We start from the raw sequence: 27,195 nt of genomic DNA on the forward strand, positions 1-27,195 counted from the left end.
GGAACTTGATACACCTCACACTCGACCTGGGTGCTCGGGTTTCCCAGCGCCACTGAGAGAACATCTTGTTCCCTGACCCCGGTGAAAGAACCTTGGCTAGCTTCAGTTGCTTTTTCTTTTACTTTTTTTTGCAACTGACTGGGTTTCACTGTATCTAAATGAGATTTCCCTGCCTATGAATAGCTCAACCCTTGCAAGCAAATACGACTGTGATCGTCCTGGAAATTGCAACCAAGGATTCTCACGGCCTTCTTTGGCTAACTTATCATCCTTAGTCTATCATTTCACCCTTTTCCCAGCGTATTCGGTTGCACGAGCCCTGTGATTGTGTTTGTTCCTAGCCTGAAGCTGCTTTTTGAACTGCCTTGAGTTCTTCATCTTTCAAGCGAAGAGGGACTTCTCCTCACTCTCCTTTTTGAACTGCTCTGAGTTCTTCATTTGCACAAAAGCATCCCAATCTAACTCTTTTAAGTGCTTGTAGCCCTTGAAGGGTGCCACCCCTTTAGCCAAGAACTGATTAACAAGCTTGCTCTTAAAGCTTTGGTGAAGTTTTGTGATCATTTACATTGTAGCATTGACCATGGCGATCGTTTGGCATTCGATCATGTTTCTAGGGTACTCTAGATATTCCCTGATGACATTATCGAACAACTCCCTCTTTGCTTCATCATTAAGGTCATCAAACTTAGTCATTATCAGCACCCTCTCCTGAGCAATGAGCCTGCGACCTCCAGAATCTATTCAGGGCCTTTTCATCCGTAGGCCGCCCATCAACATTGATTCCCGTGACGGTAACCTTGTTCGTCGGCCACTGTATTGGTGACCTTGGCTTTTGGGCTCGTGCACCACTAGCAGTTGTCTAGTGGAGACTGTCACTACCAGTTGTCTGGCTTAGAGACTGCACTTCCTCCATCTAGAGAGAAAACAAGGGGAGTTGCAATAAATAAAAAATATTCCTCCATTCAACAAGTATAAAGTGCATTGAATCATATCAATACTTCTTCAGTGGGATTGTATTCTTTGCTACTTTCCCGACATTGGCACTCCTGCTCATATGGAACAGGGCTCAGGCTATGATATTGGCTTTTGTTGCTGCCGGAGGAGGACGTCGGATGCGGGCATGGGCTCCTACCCGCTCCATCTTGTGCCGGGGTGGTCTCTAGTGCTAGCATCCTCTATGCTTTTGGTTTATGAGGGGTGACAGTCCTCTTCTACCCCATAGTTTTTTAAGGAAAGAAAAAGAATTAAAGTTAAGAACAAGGTAGATTGTATATATGCAAAGATGCTTGTATATAAACACTTGAAGGTGGGCTTGCCAATTGAGTACCTGTTATTGCTTTCTAAAACCTTATGTACCTTAACTATAAGTTGTACTCTGGTTTGTGCACATCAGCATATGGATGTAAAAGGACGTTAGAGAAGATGGAGAGGCATGTTGAAGCAGTAAAACATGTTAACATAAATTGAAGTAGACCCACAACCATGTGTCATAATTATGTTACCCATGGTTCGGTGTGGATAGTGAAAGTGCCGTTACAACTAACAGTAGTGCTGCCTAGCAATACAAGTGCAGACATTTTACACTTAGCTTCAATTGTAGTGGCATCTTGTTAGGCCTGCTGGATGAAGGTGATGCAATTGAATGAAAAAAAATTATAAAGCTATTATGGATCTACTCTGTTCACAAGTTAATATTCACAACTACTTTGCACCAGCCTATCTTCCTAGGTTCAACCCTCAACTTCTTTGAGGAATAGTCTAAAACTGTATTTCTTTTATGTTATGAATTAAGAATTCTTCATTCAGGAGAAATCATAACTCAAAACATGATCTTGTACACTAAATGTAGTCAGAGTATGTGTAATAGATTATAATAGACAATGCATTGCATATTTGCTATCATACATCCATTAAACAAAATCCATCTCTCAGAACATTGTTACTACTGTTGTATTTTGTTATACAAAATCAATTATTTACCATGTTGAAATGATCAATCTCACATATTAGAATCACCAAGAAAAAGAGCTCTACATATGTGATCTTGATATTTCAAGCTCATAGTCTCATACACTCAAATTTCCAGTATAGTTTCTTAAAGATCTATTATTCATTAAAACTAAAAAAACTGGACTAAACGCAAATCACACTGTTGGAAAAAACACTGAAGGATATCTTCAACATTAAAAATTTAAGAACTGCATAGCCATGCAGCATGATGACTGGTCACACTCTTGGACACAACACAAATATTGAATCAAAAGTACTTCACCAGTTATGTAACACTAGCGCAAATAAATAATGCCAAAACAAGAAATTAGAAACAAGTACCCACATATAGGCAACACTGGCACAAACAAACATAGAAAAAACAAGCTCAACTGGTAGCATCCATAACAGCAGGGCTCTACTCATAAGGATACTTCTTAAACCGATATTTACAATTCACAAGCACAGGTAGATAGCAAAAAAGCTAACACGAGTAATATGCTATTAAAGTTAGTTGCAAACAGTAAGTATCTTAGTTATAGTGCTAGTATTTGAAAGAAATATAAAGCCAAAGGACATATCCAACATGAAAAATCTAAGCAGTGCATAGCTATGCAGCACAATGACTAGTTACACTCTTGGTCACACAACACGAACACTAAATCCATAACATTGGCACAAATAAGCAGTGCATAAACAAGCTCAATCCATAACAAGTAGGACAAAATTATGCATGAGATGGAAGCATCACATGATATTTACTTCTATGTGCCACGAAATTTAAGTCTGTGGAACCAAATTTAAGCTAAACAAGTCAACACATCGAATTTACAAGGAATTCGAACTAAAACCGCACAATTCAACAATACAAGGGATGGGACCTACCACTGTCAGCAAAACTCTTCATCAAATGATAAAAATGAAAGACCATTTCATAAATGTCAAACCAAGAAGTTACTATGGATTTGATATCAGTAGCAAGATTGTAGTGATTAAACTATCGAATTGAAGAATGTTACCATCTTTGAGCATCAAAATGAACAAAATTCATAATAAATTATTACGACAATCATCCCAAGCCTTTGATATCCATGTCACACAAACAACTAAGTTCTTACTAGAGTCATAGCGAAGTGGGGAGGAGCATGTGACGATCGGCGGTCATCGGGGAGGAGCTTGCAGTGTGGTCAGTAGTCGTCGGGGAGGAGTGTGCGGTATGGTCGGTGGTCGGTAGTTGTCAGTGAGGAGCTCCAAGCGGCGACGTCCTCTTGAGGTGGTCGGCCGGAGTCATAGAGGCGCCGGACGAGGCGACAGAGAGGCCCTGGGCGAGGCAGTGGAGAGGCCTAGTGGAGCGGGGTGGTGGTGAACCCTAGCGTGAGTGGGTGTTGCGGGTGAGCGGGATGGAGGTTATGACTTAGGCAAAATGAGACGGAGAAAACCTGCCACACACACACACACACACACACACACACACACACACACACACACACACATATATATATATATATATATAGTGGGTCATAGGTGACGCATGAAGATTTTCATCCGTCACCAATGATTACCACTTGTTGGCGGATGAACACCGCAAGCGGGGATCCTGAGGGACCCCCTTTGAGATTCGGCCGGGGGGCTAATTCTGGATCTACCTCGTACGTGGGGTTAATGCGTGTGTATGGGACTTGGCAGGACGAATGATCGTCGACTAGTAGGAGTAAATGCACCAAGGATTTAGACAGGTTCAGGCCGCACAAAGGTGTAATACCCTACTCCTATGTCTAGTGTGTTATTAATGCTCTTGGAATGCCTTTTTCTGGATCTCTGTGTTACAAGGATTTTGGTCTCTTGTTGGCTTGTCTTTCAAGTCTTGTGAGCCTCTATCTCTTCAGCTTCAGGTGTCCCTTCTACGAAGTGCTCCCCCCCTTTTATCCTACGGGAGGGGGGGGGGGAGGCCCTCCAGGGCGTGCCCAGAACGAGGGCACAAGTTCTCGTAAACAATAAATAGAAAACAACCATCATGGGTCTACAGTTGATGTTACAGAGGGTTGAAAATGCGCCCCTCAGACGGTCCCATCGGTCTTTTACGCCCCAACTTTAGCAGGTGCAGGGGGGCCCACTGGCCAGCCTCCGGGTACCCTCTCTTGCCCGTTTGGTTAGAGCAGGACTGACACGGTCTGATGCAACGGGGCGATAGGCGATAAGCCTCAAGGCCATCAAAGATATCTTCAAGCCGTCTTCCTTTATGGGCCCTACGAAGTGACATGCGAACGGATCTGCCGTATTAATTGTTCCCACGCCTTCCTGCCAAGCGGTGGCAGGGACTGACGTACTCAGTATGACAGGTATGGGGGGGGAGTGGTTGGATATGACCGGCCACGCTCCCCCTTAAATGCAGCATCGGGCCTCCCACGCTCACCATGGAGTCCTTGCGAGGTCCACCGGCAAGGGGCTTCTCGGGTCCTCGGGGAACTGTGGGTACTCGGGGACCAATTGTTCTTGGCCCCGAGTACCCCCTCTCGGGCCTGGCCCTTCTCGGATCCTTGGGGAACTCTGGGTACTCGGGGACCAACTGTTCTTGGTCCCGATCACCCCCTCCCGGACTTGGCTCTTCTCGGGTCCTCGGGGAACTCTGGGTACTAGGAGACCAATTGTTCTTGGCCCTGAGCACCCCCTCCCGGATCTGGCTCTTCTCGGGTCCTCGGGGAACTCTGGGTACTCGGGGACCAGCCGTTCTTGGCCCCGAGCACCCCCTCTAGGACCTGGCTTTTCTCGGGCCCTCGGGAAGATGGTCCCCGAGGGAGGGAGCCATGTGGCATTGCGCTGTCTTGGCCTCGGGACTCGGGAACCCCCGGTTCCTATATCACCGACAGCAGCCCCCGGGCCCATCAGCAGGCGATGGCCCAGAGGCTGCGGATGGGGCCCTATTTCATCGAGGTCGATTACAGCATTGGTGCCACGTGGCTTTCTGTCGCTCGGTGCCGAAATCTTTGCGGGCCTTGCAGTTTTTAGGCCTAGGCTCTTGGTATAGCCCAGGAGGAGCCGAAAGGGCGCGTGCCCTTCCGACTTTCGAGGAAGGTGATGATGAGGCAGGAGTCGCCCCTGGCAACCGCGCGGATTGAGGAAGATGCACCTCACTTATTGCGCCGAGGAATAAGGCGTTTGAATTCCCTGCGATAGAAAAGGGGAGGGGCAACAAAACGTTACCCTCAATTGCCATTCTTGCAGTTGCCATTCTTGAGCACTGGGAGCGTTCGTCATTCTTACGTACTGGGAGCCTTCTCTTCAGCCTCCATTTACCCAATGGCACCGAAACAGAGCTACCTTGGATCTCAAGTAGTTCAAGTTCCAGATGTCTTCTATTTGACCGTAGTATGTGCCCCTCTGCATGTCATTCTCAGAAGCATCTATACGGACACCATTGTTCTAGTATATGCTCTTCTCATCTTGGGCAACCGCATAAAATATGTATCAGTTTATATCGCACCTTTGATATGTCACAATTGTGTATATAAGGCCCGATGCTAAATTTTTATCAGAGCACTTGTACGAGTACTCAATTGTTCGATTCGATCTCGGAACCAAGTCGTGAACCTTTGCATATGGTGCCTCACAACCTAAGCTTCGGTCTACCCTAGATTCTCTTCAAGTAGCATCTACTTGTGCTCATCGACATATGGATACACTTCACTCATTTGTTGCAGCACGAGGAAGTGAGCTTGGTTGTATGCCTTCAGATTAGGGGTTATTGTCATCTTCCCCAGGACCCCTATACCTGCGAGGCTCCTCTTATGGCGAGCAATAGGCATGCCAATTGGGTTATTTGGGTCAATGTAATTAACAGACAACTTTAATGCCTCATCCGTCGCGTAATCCTGCATGATGCATCCCTAAGGAAAGGCTCGATTCCTTATGTACAACTTGACAACATCCATATATCTTTCATATAGAAATATGTGATGCAGGAACATGAGGCTAAGGTAGTGTATCTCCTTCACAAGGTGAGCAGTGAGATATACCATGATATCAAAAAAGGATGGTGGGAAATACACCTCAAGAATACATAGAATCTCAAAGTGTCTTCTTTCTAGCTCCTCCAGTGAGTCTGGATCAAGAATCTTTTATTCAATTGCATTGAAGAAAAAGCACATGCTCAGGATAGCCTCACGAACCTTAATTGGGAGAATGTTCCTAATAACTACCGCAAGCAGTGACATCATCATCACATGACAATCATGGGACTTCATCAAGGCAAAATTCATTTCAGCTCTTTCATCGAAACAAGTCTTGCGATGTTGGACGAGTAACTGGAGGGAACTTTTACACTGTGCAAGAACTCGCAGATTTCTTTTTTCTCCATCTTGGAGAGAGTGATAGCTGTTGGGGGTAGGTGTTTTCCTTTATCCATATCATGTGCATGGAGCTTCATCCTTAAGCCCATTTCTTCAAGGTTAGCTCATGCATTATCATGATCCTTTGCTTTTCCCTTCATTTAGAGAAATGTAGTGATCAGGCTCTCATAGATATTCTTCTTTACATTCATGTTGTCAATAGAGTGGCAAACATCTAATTTTTTCCAATACTCTAGCTCGAATAGTATTGATTTCTTTTTCTGCATTCCTTTTTGTTCATCATCCTTAGAGGATTGTTTTCAATTGCCAAGGACAATATTGATATTCTTAACATGATTATGGACATCTTCCCTGCTGAAATGCCTCGGAGATATGCTTTCTCCCTTGTGCCTTTGAACTGCTCGTCCTTGTTTTGGTACGGGTGCTTCCTGGGAAGAAAACATCCATGCCGCATGTACACTATTTTCTTTGTGTTTGTCAACCTCAAACTTCATGTATAATCTAAACATTATGGACAAGCTTCACCTTTTCTTTTTCTCTGACCTAACAAGTTACAAAGTGTTAGTAGATCATTGATGGCGATGAACAACATGGCGTGCAATATAAAGTACTCTTGTATGGATCCCAAACCTCGACGCCTTCCGACCAGAGTTTCTTAAGATCATCGATTACATGCCTAGGTACACATCGATATCGTTGCCAGGTTGTTTCGGTCCTAATACCAAGATCGACAACATAATGTATTTCCACTTGTTACAAAGCTAGGGTGGAAGATTCTAGATCGACAATACAACATGCCAGGTGCTATGTGAGGTAGTCATGTTACCGAATAGATTCATGCCATCTGTGCTCATAGCAAACCTAATATTTCTCAATTCTTCAGCGAACAAACCAAATCTGGAATCAACGATTCGCCACTAAGCGAAAGCCGTTAGGTGTCATATCATTGCACCATTCTTACGACCCTCCTTATGTCAACGCACCAATTGGGACTCCTTTTTGTTGACAAATAGACGCTTCAAACAGGGAATTATAAGAAAATATCATACCACCTTCCTAGGAAGCCTTGTACTTTTCTTGCCTCCATCCTCATTACCACTGTCATTTCTACGCTTATATCAATGAGTTCCACTCATGGGGCATTAATCCAGCTCTACATACCCTCCACAAAACAAAATACAATCCTGCTTATATACATGTATTTTTTCTATTTCTAGTCATAAAGGACAAATTATCTTCTTTGCGTCGTAGATACCCTCGGGCATCAAGTTCCCCTTCTGTAGCATGTCCCTTAGCATATCCAATAATGCTTCAAAACTCGTATCAGTTCAACTATGGGTTGCCTTCAGCTGTAGAAGCTTTAGGTTCCCAAATATCTGCATATACTTCTTCTTACAATTGGGATAAAAGGGCATCTTGGAATGCCACACCATCTGGTCTACATTCTTCACAAAATCCTCGAGATCATTATCATTTAAACCTAATATATCATCGTCCCTGAGATAACGATCCATATCACCGGGTATAAGTCCTTGATCCACACTGTCAGCATGGAGGGTCTGATCCATCTCTGCCTCGTTAAGGCCTTCTTCGCCATGTTTGTTCCAACATGAATAATTCGTTTTAAATCCATGCATAACCAAGTGTGTATGGATATTTCCTAGTTTTGTGAACTTCTTATCATTCTTGCAATCTCAACATAGACAATACATTGCCGTTTTACCATGATCTTTCATATCCGCCAAGATAGCACTCATGAAATACTTCACCCTGCTCAAGTACTCCGGATAAGTTCGGGTCTCAAGGTACATCCAACTTCTATCCTTCATCTACAATTAATGTAAAAACATTCATTTTTTATTAACAATTACCTTAATTTCATGGTTAAGCATGCGATGAAAAATTCCATATAATTACACTAGATCTATGGTATCTCACAGTAGATCGGGAAAACCTAGTACCAAATTTGATATAAATACAACTCACTTGTACTAAGATTTTGGATAAATATGTAAAATGACCGATTACAACTCAAAACACACAAATCTACCAAATAGAGATTAGAGGAGGAGGAAATGGGGAGATGCAAACCTTCAAAGACCTAGCACCAATTTAAACTTCAAATTAACAAAATATTAGGGAGTTCTAACAAAACCAGGGAAATCGCTGAGCTACTGTGCACGCATAGTGCTGGCTAGTCTGGGCGCGCACAGTAGCGGGCTAGATCTTATAACACATCCAAGTCATAAGTGACGGATCATAAGATTACCTGTCACTTACGACTTATCATAAGTGACAAATCGAAATATGATCTGTCACTTATTACTTGTGCAGGGAGACTCGTCACTTATGCACCGAACCCATGTATCCATCACCACCACCACAGGGGAGTCTTTGATGGCCACCACCATCACCGAGACACACTTAAGTGGCTACCTTCTCATCTTTCCCACAACTCACATTTTCTTTTCACCATTGACACAACTTGACGATGATGAAGACACTGACGAAGAATTGACAAGCGATCGAGCACTTGGACACCCACTTACAAGTACTCACACACACATGCATCCAACATGCACATAAGGATCCGACTTCATTTGATCAGTTTCATAATAGTTTCTTGGACATCACATATTAAAATATCCCAAACTTATTGCCCTTAACAGTATGAGCAGGAGAGGCAGAGCACTTATGCATATTGTATCTCTTCAGCACCTTGTCCATGTATGCCTCTAGACGTATCTCAGTGAATATCAATACAAAGAATGTAAAAGCTTCACCAAGATCCTTCTTATAACTAAGATGGTGAATTTCCCCTTTTAAACTTAAATGCAAATGTCAGTTTCCTTATAATTTGAAACAAAATTAAAAGAATCATTAGTTGAGCTTTATTTTGGTTAATCCCTTCTCTTTGAGCATTACTTTGAACCTTTTGATGTTTTCCCCTTATAGTCACGCTTTGTTTTGTAGGCTCATTTACAATCTACTAGCTCCATTGGGAGTATCTACTAAGTCTCATTCATCATTATCGCTCATTCATAATTAAGCCACTTAGGTGGATGTTCTTTATACGAGTTGGGACAGCTGAGGTTTATCGTTAGGTGTTTTATTAGGAATTTCATAAACCTCAACAGCTCCCCCCTCAATCTATGCAATGATCAGAGTAAGAGTAGTCTAAAGGGTGGAGAATCTCTTCCTTAATGAGACACGATATTCTCCCCCTCAAAATGTGGCCTAAAAGACAATGGCACGATTTTGAATAAGTCTCATTATTCACATCACAGACATTTAGAGATAAAAAATTCATTTAGAGGAAGCAAGACTAATAATTTCTAAATTTAAACTTAGCGATACACTTATTGTCTCTGAATATACATTAATAACCATTATTAAGATGAAGAACGAAGCCACTATTTAATACTAATGGAAGTGATTTGATGGCTCAACTGCAGCTTTCTTTTGTTGGAGACTCGAAGACTTTGACCCCCGTTTCCTAGTGTTCTCATGGTATCGAATGCTTGTAATGAGTTGGCAATGTGCACATTGACACGTGAGTCAATTAACCAGGTAATAAGGGAGAAATTATCATAAGGAGAATCATTAATAAATGTCATTTATCATACCCTTTCTTGCAGGCCACTTCAGGAAACCAACACAGTCTCTCTGGTAATGTCATTTCTTGTGGGAGAAATGGCATCTGTCATCCTCAGTTTTTTCAGTGTTAGGAGTAGAAGGATTAGGTGCTTTGGGCGCTCTTTGCACTGCCTTGTTAAGCTTAAAGGAGAAATGTAGATTTTTCTTATATTTGTATTCCCCTTGGAATTTCCACTTGCTGGGGGCCTCTAACGTGATGCACATAATCTTTATTTTCGGCCCTTGGTCTCTCCTCCTCTTGGACACACATCGCAATCAAGTTGTTCATGGTCCACTTCTTCTTCTAAGTGTTGTAGTTGATCTTAAAAAGATAAAACTTGGGTGGGAGGGAGGTCATAATGAAATGGACAAAGAAAACCATTAGAGATCTTCATGTCCACGCCATTAAGCTTGGTAGCCATGTCTATCCTCATGATAATGTACTCTCTAATGCTACCAGACCCATCATACTTAGTGCCTAAAAGTCTTTGAATGAACATACTGGCATAAACCTTGGTGCTATTGCTCCTCCATAGATGCCAAGTATGTCTTAGCAGTATATAAATTAGGGATTGCTCCCCTTATCCCAATTGAGATATAAATCTTCATAATCATCAGAGACAAACGGTTTGACCGCTCCCACTTCTCAGCAATATCATCATCAGTTTTCTTAAGTTCATCATAATTCTCCATACCAACAACAGGTGTAGTGGGAGTGTCAACCCTTAGTGCATAATCAAGATCCAGAATGCCAATGACAATCGTTACTTTAGCTTTCGAAGCAAGAAAATTATTCCCAGTGAGCTACTTGATGCCATCAATGGTGATGGTAATAGTGGAAGCATTAAGAACTGAAGGAAAAATTGGGCCAGATTAGAACAATACCATGAAGAGATATTTGCGTGAAAATAACCCTACGTTGGTCTCATTAAAATCATGCAAAAACTCAATTCTAATTCGTATCACCGTTGGGTAGAAAATTGAAAAGAATTTAATAAATACATAAATGGTGCGTAATTACAATTAATGTTGGTCAGAAAGTAGTTCACTAGAAAAAACCACTTGAGGGACACAACCTTAAATTTTGATATATTAAAATTTGTCATAATCATTAGAATTCCAGTGCGTAAATGGAGAAGCATCAAAATTCACTGGAAAATCTCATTAAAACATACAAGAGCCCAAAGAATTTAGCTGGCCTAGACCTAGGCGGCCCAGCCTGCTTCAAATTATGCGTGCAACTAAGCAACAAAAGCACCCTGCCTAGGGGTGCCCTGCCAGTCTAGTAACACCCGTGTCGGCCTGAGCGTGGGTGGACATGAGATCTCAGCTCTCCATTGGAAGCCGATGGTGAGCCTCCCTTTTCGCCGAAATAAGAACATCGATGATGACAGGAAAAGCCTAATCCTAATTTCATTCTTCCCTATTGCGACAACGCGAGATAGAGGGAGGTCCGGCTGATTCACCACTGGTGGCAAGGAGGTGAGATAGATCTAGAGATGAGCGGAGCAAGAAGAAAAGCCACTATGATCTTGCTTGCCAGCGCACGCGTGCGACCGAGGTCACACACAGCTCCATCGAGTAGGTCCATGGTGGCTCCCGAGAAGGCCGTCCATGTGGGGCAAAAGAAAGATCCCGGCAGAGCTCAACGACTACAACGTGTAGACATTGGGCGACAGAGACCCACACACAATGATAGAACCGAGTTGTTGTGTGTAGGGATTGGTAACGTCATAAGAGTGTGTTTAATTAGGACACCTAAAACTTATAGGCTCCAAAATTTTCATTAGATTGCAAACCATATCAATTTCTATCTAAATATGCTCTACGTTTATCTAGTGTGTCTACTCTACCATTCAAAACGATTTGCAACCTATAGTCAATCCTAGAAAACTACTCTAGGAAGGTAAACATACAAAGGTAGATTGCAAGTATGTAAATGCGGAAACGCAAAGATGGTAGAGAAAGCAAACTCGTTGCGAGGGATTTTTATCCCTTGGTATCAATGGCATAAACTTAACCCCTAGTCCACGTTGGAGCAGCAACCTAGGCTATAGCTCCTGGATGGCACCTGATCATGACCCTTGAGCCACCTAGACCTCAAGTAGATTGAGTCACCAAGCCACCAAGGCAAGGCCTCACCACAAGCCTCTCTTTTGGTCAATTGCCGCCGTCTTTACTTCGAAGCTTGAGCCACCAAGGCAAGGGCATCCATGTCCCCGTACAAGTGTCTTGACACTGCTCCATACCAAGTTGGAGGGTCAACAAGTATGAGCCACCAAGGCTCATGGTGCCGGTGAGTCACCAAGACTCTAAGGCGCTGGTGTACCACTTGCTACAAGGTAGGATCACTCATTAATCTCCTCTCTAGGCACCAACACCTAGCAACAACTCTCTCTAGGCCTAATAGCACTAATCATTCAATAATCTTATGCTTATTGCCTTAGATGATCATTTTTAGTACTTTGGTGGCTTTGATGTCTTCTCAAGTATATATGAGCTTCTCTAGACTCCAGCACACTCAAATGATCGAGTCGGGAGGGGGGGGGGGTATTTATAGCTTCAAGTCCACTCACTAAACATTGGTCCAATGGTCACATTTTTCCTGAACACTGGATGTTCGACGTGCACCACTTTTGGACGCCGGACCATTCGGTGTGTATCCTCCACTTACAGCTTATCATTGCTAGCTGAAACTAGTCATTGCAGCTTTGTGAATTTCTTCGGTGAAGCCTCCTCAGTATGAGCTGGACCATCTGGTGTGTAGAATTCCTTTCTCCACTAAGCCAAGAGAACACTTCTGAAAAATACTCCGCTGAAGCCTCTGGTGTATACACTGGACCATCCAACGTGTTCAAACTCCTTCTGCCACTGAGACACACCACTCCTGGAAAATGCTCCGGCGTAGCAAACTCTTCATCGTCTGACCATCCGGCATGTACATCCTTTGAACCATCTTCTGATGATGCTCTGACATGTAAAAGCCTCTGAATGCCAGACCATCCAACGTGTACAAAATTGTTAGAGAAAATGCTTCATCATTTACAAATGCCTCATCGTCGGACCATTCGGCGTATAGAATTTTCCTAGGACTTGTCTAATTCAATCCAATCTCTATCCCGATTCAGTGGCTTCTTCTTGTATTGCATCCATAAGACTTAAGAGGGAGGGGTGAATTAGGATACCTAAAACTAATCAACTCAAAAAACTTCAAAAGATAAATCTATACCAGTTTCTAATCAACTCAAAGAGCTTGAGCCAAGAAGGCAAGGGACTCCACGTTCCCGTACAAGAGTCTTGTTGCTACCTCATGTGAGGAACCGTCCAAATAGTATTCTAATTAATCATCAGGAGGATCATTATTCATAATCACAACCTTGACGATTAACCAGAATACTATTCCGGTAGTTCCGGCACGTGTTTTGTGCCCAGGATCGGAACACATGCCTTCCAACCAACTCAAATATCACAACACAGTTTAATAGAGAGCAAGTAATTAAACTGGATTACAATTCTTAAACACGCAACTGCTTCCACAATTTACAACAAAAGAGGAACAACCACAACTACGCAGCGGAAAATAAACCTATACAACAAAAGAGTATGGAGCCGTATGCCCTTAGGCTCCATACCAAAAGCGCCGGAGTTCGGAGTAGAAGGTGCTACTCCTGCCCGCCACCCTGATCGGCAGGCACAAAGTAGCCGAACACAGCCTCTTCCTCGCCAACCTGCGAACCTGAAAGCAACTTAAGGGCAGCACCCTTAGTACGAAGGTACTAGCAAGTCTTACACAGTATAAGACTAGCAAGTCTTACACAGTATAAGTATATATATATATTCTCGACTCCAAGGATCATGCATTTAAAGCTGTAGCAAGGATTAAGACATGTTTAAGTTCATTAAGCGGTAAGCAACCTAGACTCTAGGTGTAAGCAACTGACTTAACCAACCACCAACTCAAACTTTGCCAACCAACTGACCATATCAGACATGTAAACAACAAGTGTATAAAAGTAAGCCAATACCACCAAACCACCGACCACATACCGACCAAACCACCCCAATCCAACCATGCCACAACCCACATCGAAACTCTACGACCAAACATGGTCGCTCGGTGGAGATAAGCGATAGCGATGCTCATGACCGAGAGCACGGCAGTTCGAACTGATTATACACCCTGCAGGGGGATACTCCTGGACCCACACGACACAGGGACCATACGGCTTGTGCCACCCGCTAAGATGCACACAAGGGGGTACCCGTGACAACCTTTCCCAACCAGGCCCAACCATGTGGATCAACCATAGCTCGGCACGGCGGTATTAGAACTACTCCCCGAGCAAACTAATACCGCTAAAAGCCCGGACTCAAACCGGACTCACACCGTCTATGACGAGGCCCACATGACCACGTCTGCGAAGGTAATCAGCTCGCCTACCATTATATCAGCATGTGGTGAGTAAGGTAAGTGCTAAAGCCGACTACACCGGCGATCGGTGCTTAACCGGTGCAAGCGGTCTACGGTGTCCGGGTTCCCTCCCCGAACTGCCTGAGGACTCCTTGTGAGCAGATGACACCCCTAACACCGCCCACACCTCGTCTCAACTCACCACTCACCAACCGACACATCATCAACATAACCACAAATGTGAACAAGTAATAAGCCCTAGGCTCGCGACAACGGTGGACGCCGTCGTCGACTTCTACCGGAAAGCCTAAGTACCACTAAGCATAGCGAACTATCATTAGACCTTGACGACACCACTAGGCTCCAATGGAATAACACATGACACGTGACCGAAATGGAAGAATGCATAGGCATAGGTTCTACCCAACTCGGAACCCGACACATGCAATGTATACATAAGCGTAGATAACATATTAGAGTTTCAATTGACATGGTGCAATATGATAGATGCTTGCCTTGCTGCCCTACCTGCTGCTCACAGCTACCCGAGTCACGATCACCACTGCGGGAACCTCCGGGGACAGCCTCGTTCGCCTGGCTCGCCGGGTCGAAGTTCCCTAAAAGAATCACGCATGCAATGTAATGAATATGAATGACATGCAACGAAAGATGCTTCACTGTAAGACAACAGTGGAGATGCAATGCACTTATGCCATGAGTTAAAAGCCTTAAGGATTTCTTGATCTGAATTATTATTCAGCATTTAATAACTTCCTAAATTGATTAAGCTTAACTCTCAGTTTAAATCTAAAAAGAAAACTAACTATACTTAACATGAGGGTGACCCTTTTAAGGAAACAGGGAACCCACTAATATAATTTACACAACTCTATTTATGGACCAACAAAACATGAAATGTTTAAAGATTGAAACCATTTTGACAACTCACCAATCCTCAGTAAGCATTTCATAAACTCTAGCACTTTTACTGAACATGGCATAATTTAACAAGATTAACAAAGTTGGACTTACAAATTTTGGACTCATCAAAAATTGTTTATGAATTATTGAAGATTAAACACATTTCATTAATTGAACAAATTTAATTATACATTTCACAACACCTAGTATTTTTCATGTGCAGAGTATGATGATACAAGGCCAACAAAATTAGATTCATCAATTTTGGATACCAAACCTTAATTATAAATTATCAAAGCTTAGACATATTTTATTAATTCAATAATTCACAGCACACATTTCATGGCCACTGGTATTTTTAATGGACAGATCATGATACAACAAAACCAACAAAATTGGTTTTAGGAAATTTGGAGCTCTACACAATTTCCTCTGCACTTTTCAAGTTTTCAGCCGATTTATCAACTAAATAAATATTCATTTCGCAATTTTTGATTTTTTTTGAATACTTAAATACCCTAAACCTTTTTCCACTCGGGTTCGGCCAGCTGCTGCGACTGACAGTGGGGCCGGCGTATTTTGACCCGAGTCAAAATCGACTCGCGCCCAGGACACTGCGCAGCGCGGCCGGCCGGGGCTCGGTTCGTGCCCGCCGGCGGCGAGCGGCGCAGGTCAGGCGGCCGGGAGGGACAGCTGCGGCACCAGCACGAGCGTGCGGATCCATTTGAGGCATACGCGGTCGCTGGCGACGGCCGGAGGATGGTCAGCGGCGGCGGACAGCGGGACTTCACGGCGGCGGCACGGCTTTGCCTCGCCGTCGGCGAACGGCGGTGCAATAATCCTAACCGAGCACCCTACGCGTTCTACGCAAGCACGTGGACCTAACGGCACGTTTGCCAGCCGACGAGCTCGACGACGGCACGGCTGGCGGCACGCGCGGGGAGGCGGCGGCGGCTCGGTCATCGCGGACACACGCGCCGGTGACGGGACGGGAGGAAAACGGCGCGCGCATAAGGTGTACATGAACACGGGGAAGCTCACCGTGCAGCAGGTTGGGCCGGAGAAGCGAGGGCACGGCGGTTCGACGAAGGGCGGCGGAGTTCGGCTGCCGCCGTTGGGGAAGAAGGCGTGGATGGCTCCAATCCTTGCGGGAAACGGCCGGGAAAGGAGGGGAAACGACGGAGGAGCTCGGGGCGCTCTTCCCTGCGGCTCCACTGGGCTCGGGCTCGAGGGAGCTTGCCGGTGGCGCGTCGGACTTGGCCAGCGGCGCGGCGCAATGCAGCTCGGCGCTGTGGTGTGCTGGGCGACAGGAAGAGCAAGTGAGGGAGAGAGAGATATAAAGCAGAGGCGAAGGAGGAGATAAGGCCTGGGCCGATCTTTTGGCCGGCAACGTGGAGATGGCCACCGAAGTCAAGGATTGCGGCACCGCCTTGCTCTGTGAGAGCAGGAGAAGGGGGAGCAGAGGCTGTCTGAGCGAAGGGGATGACAGGTGGGGCCGACGAACAGTGACCGCCAGGCAAAAATACCTTCACTACTTTGGTTATCAAGGTGGAGGTCTTACTGTGGTCTAAAAATTGTGGAACAAATTTTGTTGGCTTCTATAAATCATGAACAATCCATTTTACCTTGTTTGACCCAAAAAGCTTGCACCAAATTCAAATGAAAATTCTCTAAAGAGGCAAGCTTTTCTAACTTGTTTTGATTTTTATGCCTTTAAAACAAATCCCAAAAAATTTGGGAAAATTCATTTATATTCTCCTCCTGACATCTATTAATTTCTAAAATTGTTTCCAGCCCTATGTTGTATAGCAATATGGTGAGTTGCTTGACAACGCATCAACTAATATTGATTTTTACAATTTGTTTAATTAAAAATTGAAATGCCTAAAATTGCTCAAAACCAAACAAATGAGGCTAATGACGCCCATTAGCACTTAACTACATGTTTTAGAAACTCTGGGCCGTGACACCTCACACCAAGTCGAAGGGTCAATAAGCTTGAGCCACTAAGGCCCAAAGTGCCAGCAAGTCACCAAGACTTCAAGGTGCCGTTGTACCACTTAGTACAAGTTAGGATCAATCATTTATCCTCTCTCTAGGTAGCAACACCTTGACACAACTCTCTCTAGGCCTATTAGCACTAAACACTCTCTAATCATGTGATTCATTACCTTGGATGATCACTTTAAGCACTTTGGTGACTTGGATATCTTCTCAAGTGTATGCAAGCTTCTCTAGACTCCAGGACCTTCAAATGACCGAGTGGATGGGTATTTATAGCCTCAACCCTACGGACTAGCCATTTCTCCAATAGCTCAACTTTACTGTTTATGTCAGATGATCCAGTATAAACATCATTGTACTCATCGGACCATCCGGTGTGTACATCCTTGAAAAATGAGCCGTTGGATCCCCACTCAAACCTTCTATGAACACCGGATATTCCAGCGTGTTTAGTAGTTCTATCGTCGGATCATCCTGAGTGTATACTTGAGCTAGACCGAGCTACTTCTTCTCTGTTCAAAATACTCCGGCGTGTTGATTTTTAGGGCATTCTTTGCAAGAAATACTCTGACCTATTCAACTTCATATCGCCAGACTTTTGGCATGTTCTTTGTTTTTCTGCCCTCTGATAGAAATACTATGGCGTTGCAAACTTCAATCATTGGACCATCCAGCGTGTACAAGTTACATGAGCTAAAAAGCTTCAGCGTGTACATCATCTCTATCATCGGAGCATATGGCATACACATTTTTCTTGAGACTTCTCTAATTCAACCAATCTTTGTCACGACTTCGATAGATTCTTCATGTATCACATCTATGAGACCTACTACAACATATACTTGACAAAGATGTTAGTCCTATTGATGATGTTGTCATTGATCACCAAAATCACATACATGCCCTATGAGAGCCATGTTCGATACAATCTCCCACTTTTTAGTGATTCATGACAACACAACCAAAGCAAGTGACAAATAATAAATGATATCAATTTTAAATTTCACAAAGCTTTACCACTTTGCTAGGATGCATGTTCTTACCATTTAGTCCCTCTTTTGTTGTGGCTCCCCCTTTGTCCATCGCCACTATCTCTCTTGATCGACCCATGCAAGTGTTCATCTTTATCAACCTTGGCATTCCTAAGCATCTTACTTCTTTTCTTATTCTCCTCTAGACATGCCACCTTATTCTTCATATTGATGATGACTTCCTTGGACACCTAAATGGGTTGGTTCCATCTCTGGTCCTTTCTCCCAACCATATGTGCAACCACCTTGCCATTGTCCTCCTTCTTGAGCTTGTAGTAGTTACTCTTGGTCTTGATCTTGTAGTTGGGCTTGGTGTAGAGGTTGGTGGTCTTGTTGGAGAGGTTCTTCAGCTTCTTTTTTTCATTGGTCTCCTTCTTGATTTGCAGTGAGTTCATTAGATGGTACTACAAAAACATTCTCAACGCATATCTCATTGCAAAGGGTGAGCTAGATAACATTCAAATCATCACAAGAAGTGGAAGCATATACCTTAGAATTCAAATTTAATAGAGAGGTAGATTGCTTCAAAGGGACCTTAGGTTGAGATTTTATGCGCTTAAGTTTTGCATTAAGCTCTTCATGCTCCTTATTTAGCAATTTGAATTTTCTCAATAATTATTTATAATTAGAAATAAATGTAGCATGAATGTCATTAAGGGTATTGAATTTCTTAAGTTATTTAGCTTATTTCTTTAAGTCTCTTTGTTGTTCATTGATCAATTCAAGAAGTTCTTCTTGGGAGGGAGAATCCTCATTGAATTTATCATCACTTACATCTCTTTCCATACATTTAGCTCTAAGGCACTTGTGAGATGATGCCTTGCTTGATGACGACTTGCGTGATGATGACCTTAAGGAAGAGCTTCCCTTGGAGGGGTGGATGGTGAGGTTCTCATCGTTTGAATCTTCATTTTCACTCACCCATCTTCCTATGCTAGCACATACTTTGCGTCTTCCCCTTGTCTCCCTCTTCTTGATCTTTATCTTTTTCTCCTTCTTGATATGATCAATTGTTTTGATCATGTCTTCAATAAAGATTGGGTAATCAATCTTGGTGCTAATTCTTTTCATGTTCTTCTCCACTTGTGAGAAGAGCTTGGTGACCTTGGGATCCATCTCTTCATCACTTGAGATGCTTTGCTCATTATCTTCATAGCTCTCCTCATCTTTGTCTCCATCACCTTCATCACTTGAACTTAACTCTTGCTCTTGCCTCCTCATCTTCATCTTCATGTGTGGATATGGAGCCTGCTTGCTTGTGAGAGAAAGGTTCTTGACATCGAATGAGGAAGAAGCTTCCACCCCCATGTTCATTGTCATTTCATGGGCGGTGATCTTGCCGATTACTTGACTTGGAGTCATCTTCTTGATGTCACTCTTATTGTAGATTATGGAGACTATTAACTTATACTTTCAAAGAAGAGCTTGAAGTATCCTTCTCACCACTTGATTGTCTCCAATTTCTAGCCCATTGATCTCATTGACAAGAATAGGTACATGTCATCAGAACTTTCATGGGTAAGTTGTCTAATGTTGTTGAGCTTGGAGACTAGCACATGATATTTCTCATTGCGCACATCATTTATGCCTTCATGTATTTCAATGAGATTAGTTCAAATATCATGTGCATTGGTGAGAGAATAAACATGACGAAATGTATCAACACATAAAGATGATAAAAGGATACTCTTCACTAATACATCGCATTATCTCTCTTTGTTTCTGAGGTGTTGCCTCATTCCTTCCTTGGTGACTCTCCAAACATCGAACCCCTTGGCTTTAAGAAAATAAGTCATTTGAATTTTCCATCAGGACAATTAGTGTCATCGGAATGTGGAGCGCTATCGGTATCCATGCCAACCCTGGACATCACAACTCTAGGTGGTTAAACCTTATCAAGACCACAAGCCTTTGATATCAATTGTATTGATTGATGACGTCCTAAGAGGAGGGTGAATTAGGACACTTAAAACTAATTGGCTCCAAAAACTTTACAAGATAAACCTATATTAATTTCTAACTAAATGTGCTCTAGGTTCATATACTGTAACACCCTAAATCTCAATCTTTTGCAGTAATTTAAAATTTTGCTAGAACTTAAATAGGTGGTTGCAATTTTGTTCAATAGGAAAATTAATTTCTAAATTTAAATTGGCCTAGGTTAAATGTTTGTTGCATTCATGCCATTGTAGCTGCAATAAGGTTTTTATGCGTGGAAAAAGTTTGCGAAATTTCGCTAGAAGTCACCCGTTTAAAACCCCTTTTTGAAATTGTTTGAAATTTAAAAAGAAAAGGTTTTCAATATTGGAAAAGAGCTCTTGGGCCGAAATCCTTTTCTTCCCGGCCCATTCATCCTTCCTCTCCCTCCATTCTTTCTTCTCCCGAGCAGGCCGCCCTTTTCTTTTTCCCTTCGCCCCGGCCCAATCCTCCTCCCCCCCCCCCTCTTCTTTCTCCCCATGGGCCGCGCCCCTCCTCCCTGCACTAGCCCAGGCTAGCCGATCCAACCTAGCGGCAGCCGAGCCGCTCCCTCCCCGCCCCCTCTCTCTAGCAAGCGGGCTCGGCCCGAGCCGCTGAGCCGAGCCGCCAACCGGCTCACCTTCTTCCTCCTTCAGCCGAGCCCCAAATCGCCCCCGATCGCCGCAGCCGTTTCAATCGATGCCTCCCCGTGCATTCAATCGCCAACTATTTCGCATGGCTGTGATCCTCTCCCTCCCCTCTCTTCATTTCGACTGTTTCCCCCTTGATTTGCCCCTCTTAAGTATGGAAATCGAAGCTTTATTTCCATTTAGGGTCGCCGGCCAATCCCTTCAATTCCGGTCGTCCCTCTCCCTCTCTCTCGCATATAAGCTCCCCATCGCTATCCTTGCAAGTTTCCCCACCCGAAATACCCATTTCCCCTCTTTCTCGCGCACGGAATCAAGCTCATCGTTGTCTCCGCCATTGTTGATGGTAAGAAGCTCGCCGCCGCCTTGATTCTCCTCAGCCGAACCTTACTTAACCTCATTTCTTCCTTTTTCGGTGTTGCCGGACCTCAAGAAGCTCACCCTGACTCTTCCTGGAGCTCAATTCACCGCCGGACGCCATCCCCGTCGTGTCTCTGTCAACCGCCTCCTTCCTCTTCGTCGATAGCCGTCGTCAGAGCCCCTCCGCCACCATCGAGCCCTCAATGAGACTCCCCGTCCTCTCCTCTCTCTATTGCACCAAGCACTATTGAAAACCGTGGACAGAGGCGCCTTTTTGCATCGCGCCGGTGAGCTTCCGGTCGTTCGCCGCTGTCAGCCGCCACCTGACCCGTTCAACACCACCGTTCGCCGCCCCAATTGAATCTCTACCACCCGATCGTCATCCAACAGCCAAGATTAGACCGTTCAATAACCCTTTGAGCCCCGGTCTACCGTGAGTCGTGGACCGGCCATAAGGTTGTGGTCCACAGGGCCCGTAGACATATTCCAAGGAATTTTCAACAGCAAAATAAATCAGTAAATGCTTTATTGTGTCATAAATCCACTTTTTCAGTATAAAAACAATTTGGTATTTCTCTGTAAATCAAGTAAAATTTGCAGAGTAACCCTCATAACTTCAAAGCTTAAAACGTTTTGCTCATAGCTCTGATTTAGTTGATTTTCACGCCTAGATGTTTGTAGCGGCATATAGAATCCTTTTATAGGGTTTTTATCCAGATTTTGCACTGTTTGGTGTACTGTTCTTAGGATTTCCTTTGTGTCTGCTTTTTTCGGTATGTCGATTAGGAGCTGAGCAGTTCGGCAATCTCCAAGACCAAGCGTTCGAGGATTTTGAGCAGCACCCCGTCGAAGGCAAGTGTTCTTGAACATTTTGTCCTTGTTTTAGGATTTGCAGGTGTAGTTTTTATCCTTCAATATGCAGGCTTGCCTAAATATGAAATCTCATGTTAGGGCTTATTAGTTTTGAATCAATATTCCTTGTCACCGTTGTTTCACCATGAGATAAAATGGGTAGTGTATGCTAGTGCAGTCATGGTTGGTAAAAATGTTAACCTTGACTAATGAATTATGGAACAAGAATCGGGAAAGGGTAATTTTGTAGCAACATGGTATAAGTATCCCAACAAAATGGTTGTCGATGTTGGTGCGGTAATGCACGTGTGCCGGTAGTGCACAGTTGGTTGTGGTTGTTCCTATATGGGGTCCTAAGGACCGGTTCTTTAACATGTAACCAAGTTAGTTTCGCACAACCATGAGACCTAAATGGGTACAGCTTGGCCAATTAATTAGCCACCCTTCTTGTTCTGTGGGCACCGTTGGACGGTTATGTGGCACAAGAGAGGGCCTCTGCAGCGATGGAATCGTCTGTTAGCGCTGAAACCTTAGTGGGTGCTTGCAGGTTAGTGGGAGCTTTGTAAAGGCCTTGTAGTGAGACCCCGACTCCACACCCCAGAAGCTGTGCAAACTCTATAGAGTATAAACTGATTGATAAGCTGTGCTCACAGTCAAGAGCGAACTTGGACTTCTTTAGGATTATTTGGAATCAGGGTTTGGTCTGGTTGTTTGGGTAGCCAGGTAATGGAATTACCTGGTGAGTCATGGTAGTCGGATGAAATCCGATGAGTCAATCCTTTTGTCATAGTTGTGTCTTCACTTAGTAAATAGGATGCCTGTTGTTGGAATCATAAGTTAAGGTTGCTTAGTGCAATTAACCGGTGTCTATACCTTTCCTTGACTTAAACCCCAAATCAATGTTCCCTCCACTTGCGGAGTACATTTTTGTACTCACACCCGTTGTCCCCTTCCTTGCATTCTTCTGCTATTCAGAAGCCGTCAATGAAGCCGCTACCTTCATCGAGGATGACTTCGACCCGGGGTTGCTATTCTAGGCTGTGTTTTCTTTTAGACACTCAGGTCCTTTTGTAGTAGTTAATTATTGTTGTAATCTTGGCACTGTGATGATACACTAATGAAGTAAGCACAAATATGAAACTTGATCCTAGCATACATGTGTTGTGCCCAATTTTGTTCTTTTAAAACTGGGTGTTATAGAAGGGGTATCAGAGCTATGTTGACCGTATGACGTAGCCTAGATAGGATGGACATATTAAGGATTTATATTTGTACAAATTACTTTTGGAAAACTGTTTTTCTTCCACTTTTTTCTTTCTCTGTCTATTGCTCTTTATAAAATGGTTACTAATTTTTTGTCCTCTTCAAATTTTAGATGGCCCACGCGAAGATAGCCCGCGCAAGCGCGTGCTGGTTCCAAAGTTGGAGGTTCCTGCTGGTGCAATCTGGAGGCACCAACCCCCAGCTGAGTTCTACTCCGACGGACATCTGGCTGGGTACTTCGCCCGCACACTGTGGTACCTGCTGCAGGGTCTTGGTTACCATGACGCTCCCCTCTTCAAAGGCACGAGGGTTCCACTTGTAGGATGTGGTTACTCCTAGTCAGTGGAGGTGACCATGTTTGAGAAGCTCTCCGACGACGGTCTTCGCCATGTTCGCCGAGTCCACACCGCCACCGCTCTCAGAGCTATGTTCAAGGTAGGGATCGAGGACGCTACCTGCCAGGTTCTGGCTGTTCTCTGCCAGAAGAATAGACACGACCTCAGCCACACCCAGTTCGGGAAGTTCTCGTAGCGCACGTCAGGCAGCCTGGAGGTCACCTTCGCGTCCGTGGGCAACGTTGCAGATCTCCATTTGAGAAAGCAGGTCTGCCTCACCGCCGCTCTCTATGCCGAGCTGGACAGATCACTCGACGAGTTGGAGAATCTACACCAGCGCCACGCCGAGCACGAGCAGATGATCTACGATCTAGAGATGATGCTACAAGACCTTGACCAGCACCCTAACGAGGTTCCCCCAGCACCGCCACCCGCGCCTGCACCGCTCTGTTCCCCTCTGCGCAAGAGGCTTCGTCAGGCAGATGTTGCAGGCTCTTCTGGCATAGCAGGCCAGGAGTAGAGTCAAGTTAGGAGGATGTCCCTAGCTGAATAAGTCATTTAGTCCTGTGTGTCCTAGTTGTCTTGTGTCGTCTGTTCGTGTGTGTGCTTGTGCTTGAGTTTGTAGTGTGAACCACGTTATGAGTTGGATCTTTGATTGTGTGTTGGTGTGATGTGGGGGTTTCCACTCCACATTTCATCAGTTAATAATATAATAATAGTTGAGAGTCTTTTCTATCTGTTTCCTTCTATTCCTGTCTGTTCTTTTCTATTCTTGTCTTGTTTTTCCGCCCTGCTTTTCCCTTATGCTTCCCGTACCTTGGCGACAACAGATGGTGAACACCAGGCGCAACAGTATCGTCAATGACAACAACAACAACAACGTCAACAACAATGATAATGACAATGTCATCGGCAACACCAATGACAATGCTACCAACCAACATGACCTTCCTCCCCCGCCAACCCTCATGGACGCTAATCAAGTGATGAATCTTCTTCAAGGCTTGGTTCAGGCTATCAATCAGCAACCCCAAGCTCAGCAAGCACCACCGCAGCAACCGCAGTCCAGGCTCAAAACTTTCTTGAGCACCTAGCCACCTACTTTATCTCAGGCAGTGGAGCCCATGGAAGAAGATGACTGGATGAAGGCAATTGAAAGCAAGCTACAGATAGCTCAGTGTAATGGAAGGGAGAAAGTTCTCTTCGCATCCCATCAACTAATTGGACCAGCTCAAGAGTGGTGGACAGCTTACACTGCCGCTCACAAGAATCCCCAGAAGGTCACTTGGGCAGAGTTCCAGGATAACTTCTGTGCGCACCATGTCCCCAATGGTGAAGTAAAGCTTAAGAGGAGAGAGTTCCTTAGTCTGAAGCAAGGACCCATGGCATTAAGGGAATACCTCACCAAATTTACTCAGCTGTCTCGCTACGCCCCCAATGATGTTAACACGGATGAGAAGAATCAGGATTGCTTTCTTGAGGGTCTCAACGCTAGTTTACAGTATGCCCTCTTAGCCAATGAGTACCCCAACATCCAGAAGCTGGTGGACAGAGCCTTCATAATGGAGAAGAAGTGCCAGAATTTGGGAGAAGAGCGCAAGCACCATCTGCAGGGTCAGTCTTCTGGTGCTAACACCCATCCCCGCTTTAACCCTCCTGTCACTGGTCCTATGTTCCGCTATGGAGGACAGGGCCAACAACAGAATTAGCAACAGAGGCCGTAGCAGAAGATGCAAAATCAGGTTGCAGGGTCATACAAGCCGTTAGTACAGCCAGCGCAGCAGCAGTCTCGCCCCAGTTTCCAGCAGCAACAGTGACCCAACCACAACCAGCCTCAGTAGCAGAACCACACAGGCCAAGGGTCAAGCAACATTGGTCCGTGCTTTAGTTGTGGCAACTTTGAGCATCTTTCCAACAAGTGCCCTAAGAAGCAGCAAGGCTAGGCACATCCTAGGGCAACAACAATCAGTAGCAGCAGCCTCGCTAGAACGTGATGCATGGTCTCGTCAACCATGTTGCAGTGGAGGAAGCCCCGGATGCTCCTGATGTGGTTCTAGGTTGTTTTCTTCTAACTCTCATCCTGCTATAGTATTGTTTAATTCTGGTGCTACACATTCATTCATATCATGTCAATTTGTGAATACATATAAATTGCCAAGAGAATTAATGAAAAATCGAGTGCTAGTAAGTTCTCCTAGAGGAGAAATGGAATCGAGGCATGTATGCCCTAAAATAAGTATATGCATAAAGGGGGTAGACTTTCTTGCCAACATCATCATTCTGGAGTCCAAGGGTATTGATACAATTCTAGGAATGGTCTGGTTGACTAAGTATAATGGAGTCATCGGATGTGCTACAAAGACAGTGCAGTTGACACATACATATGGTACCAAGGTGGGGTTTCAAGCCACGACAGAGTCAGCTATCAATGCCAGTTTCAGCAAAGCCAATGCAGTGGAAGATAGCAGAGTGGTCAGTGAGTTTCCTGACATCTTCCTGGAGGATTTGCCAGGTATGCCACCGGATCGTGAAATTGAATTCGTCATTGAATTAGTACCTGGAACGGTTCCTATATATAAGAGACCATGTAGAATGGATGCCAATCAGTTGGCTAAGCTCAAGGAGCAGATCCAAGAGCTACTAGACAAAGGGTTTATCCGCCCCAGTTCTTCGCCCTGTGGAGCCCCAGTTATCTTCGTCCCGAAGAAGGATGGTACACAAATGATGTATATAGATTATCGAGCCCTGAATGAAGTAACAATCAAGAACAATTACCCTCTACCCCGCATTGAATATTTGTTTGATCAGTTGAAAGGAGCATGTGTGTTCTCCAAGATCAATCTTCGGTATGGGTATCATCAACTGAAGATTCGTGCCTCAAATAGTCCATAGACGGCATTTGTTACTCGTTATGGTCTGTACGAGTACACAGTAATGTCTTTCAGGCTGACCAATGCTCTAGCCTACTTCATGTATCTTATGAACCATGTCTTCATGGAGTATTTGGATAAGTTTGTTGTGGTATTTATTAATGACGTTCTGGTTTACTCCAAGAACGAGGAAGAGCATGAGGAACACCTAAGGATGGTATTGCAGAAGCTCAGAGAAAACCAGTTGTAAGCTAAATTGAGCAAGTGTGAATTCTGGCTGAAGGAAGTTCCCTTCCTTGGTCACATCATATCAGCAGGAGGTGTGTTTGTAAACCCGTCCAAGGTGAGAGATGTTCTGAACTAGAAGCCACTGTAGAATGCGTCTGAGATTCGTAGTTTTCTGGGTCTAGCAGGATACTATCGTCGATTCATAGAAGGTTTCTCCAAGATAGCGAAGCCAATGACAGAACTGCTAGAAAAAGGAGCAGAGTTTAAGTGGACAGCTGCTCGAGAAGCCAGTTTCAATGAATTGAAGAAAAGGTTGACCTCAGCACCAGTTTTGATCATGCCAGAT

The sequence above is a fragment of the Phragmites australis genome, chromosome 19 (assembly GCF_958298935.1).
Source record: "Phragmites australis chromosome 19, lpPhrAust1.1, whole genome shotgun sequence".
NCBI lineage: Eukaryota > Viridiplantae > Streptophyta > Magnoliopsida > Poales > Poaceae > Phragmites > Phragmites australis.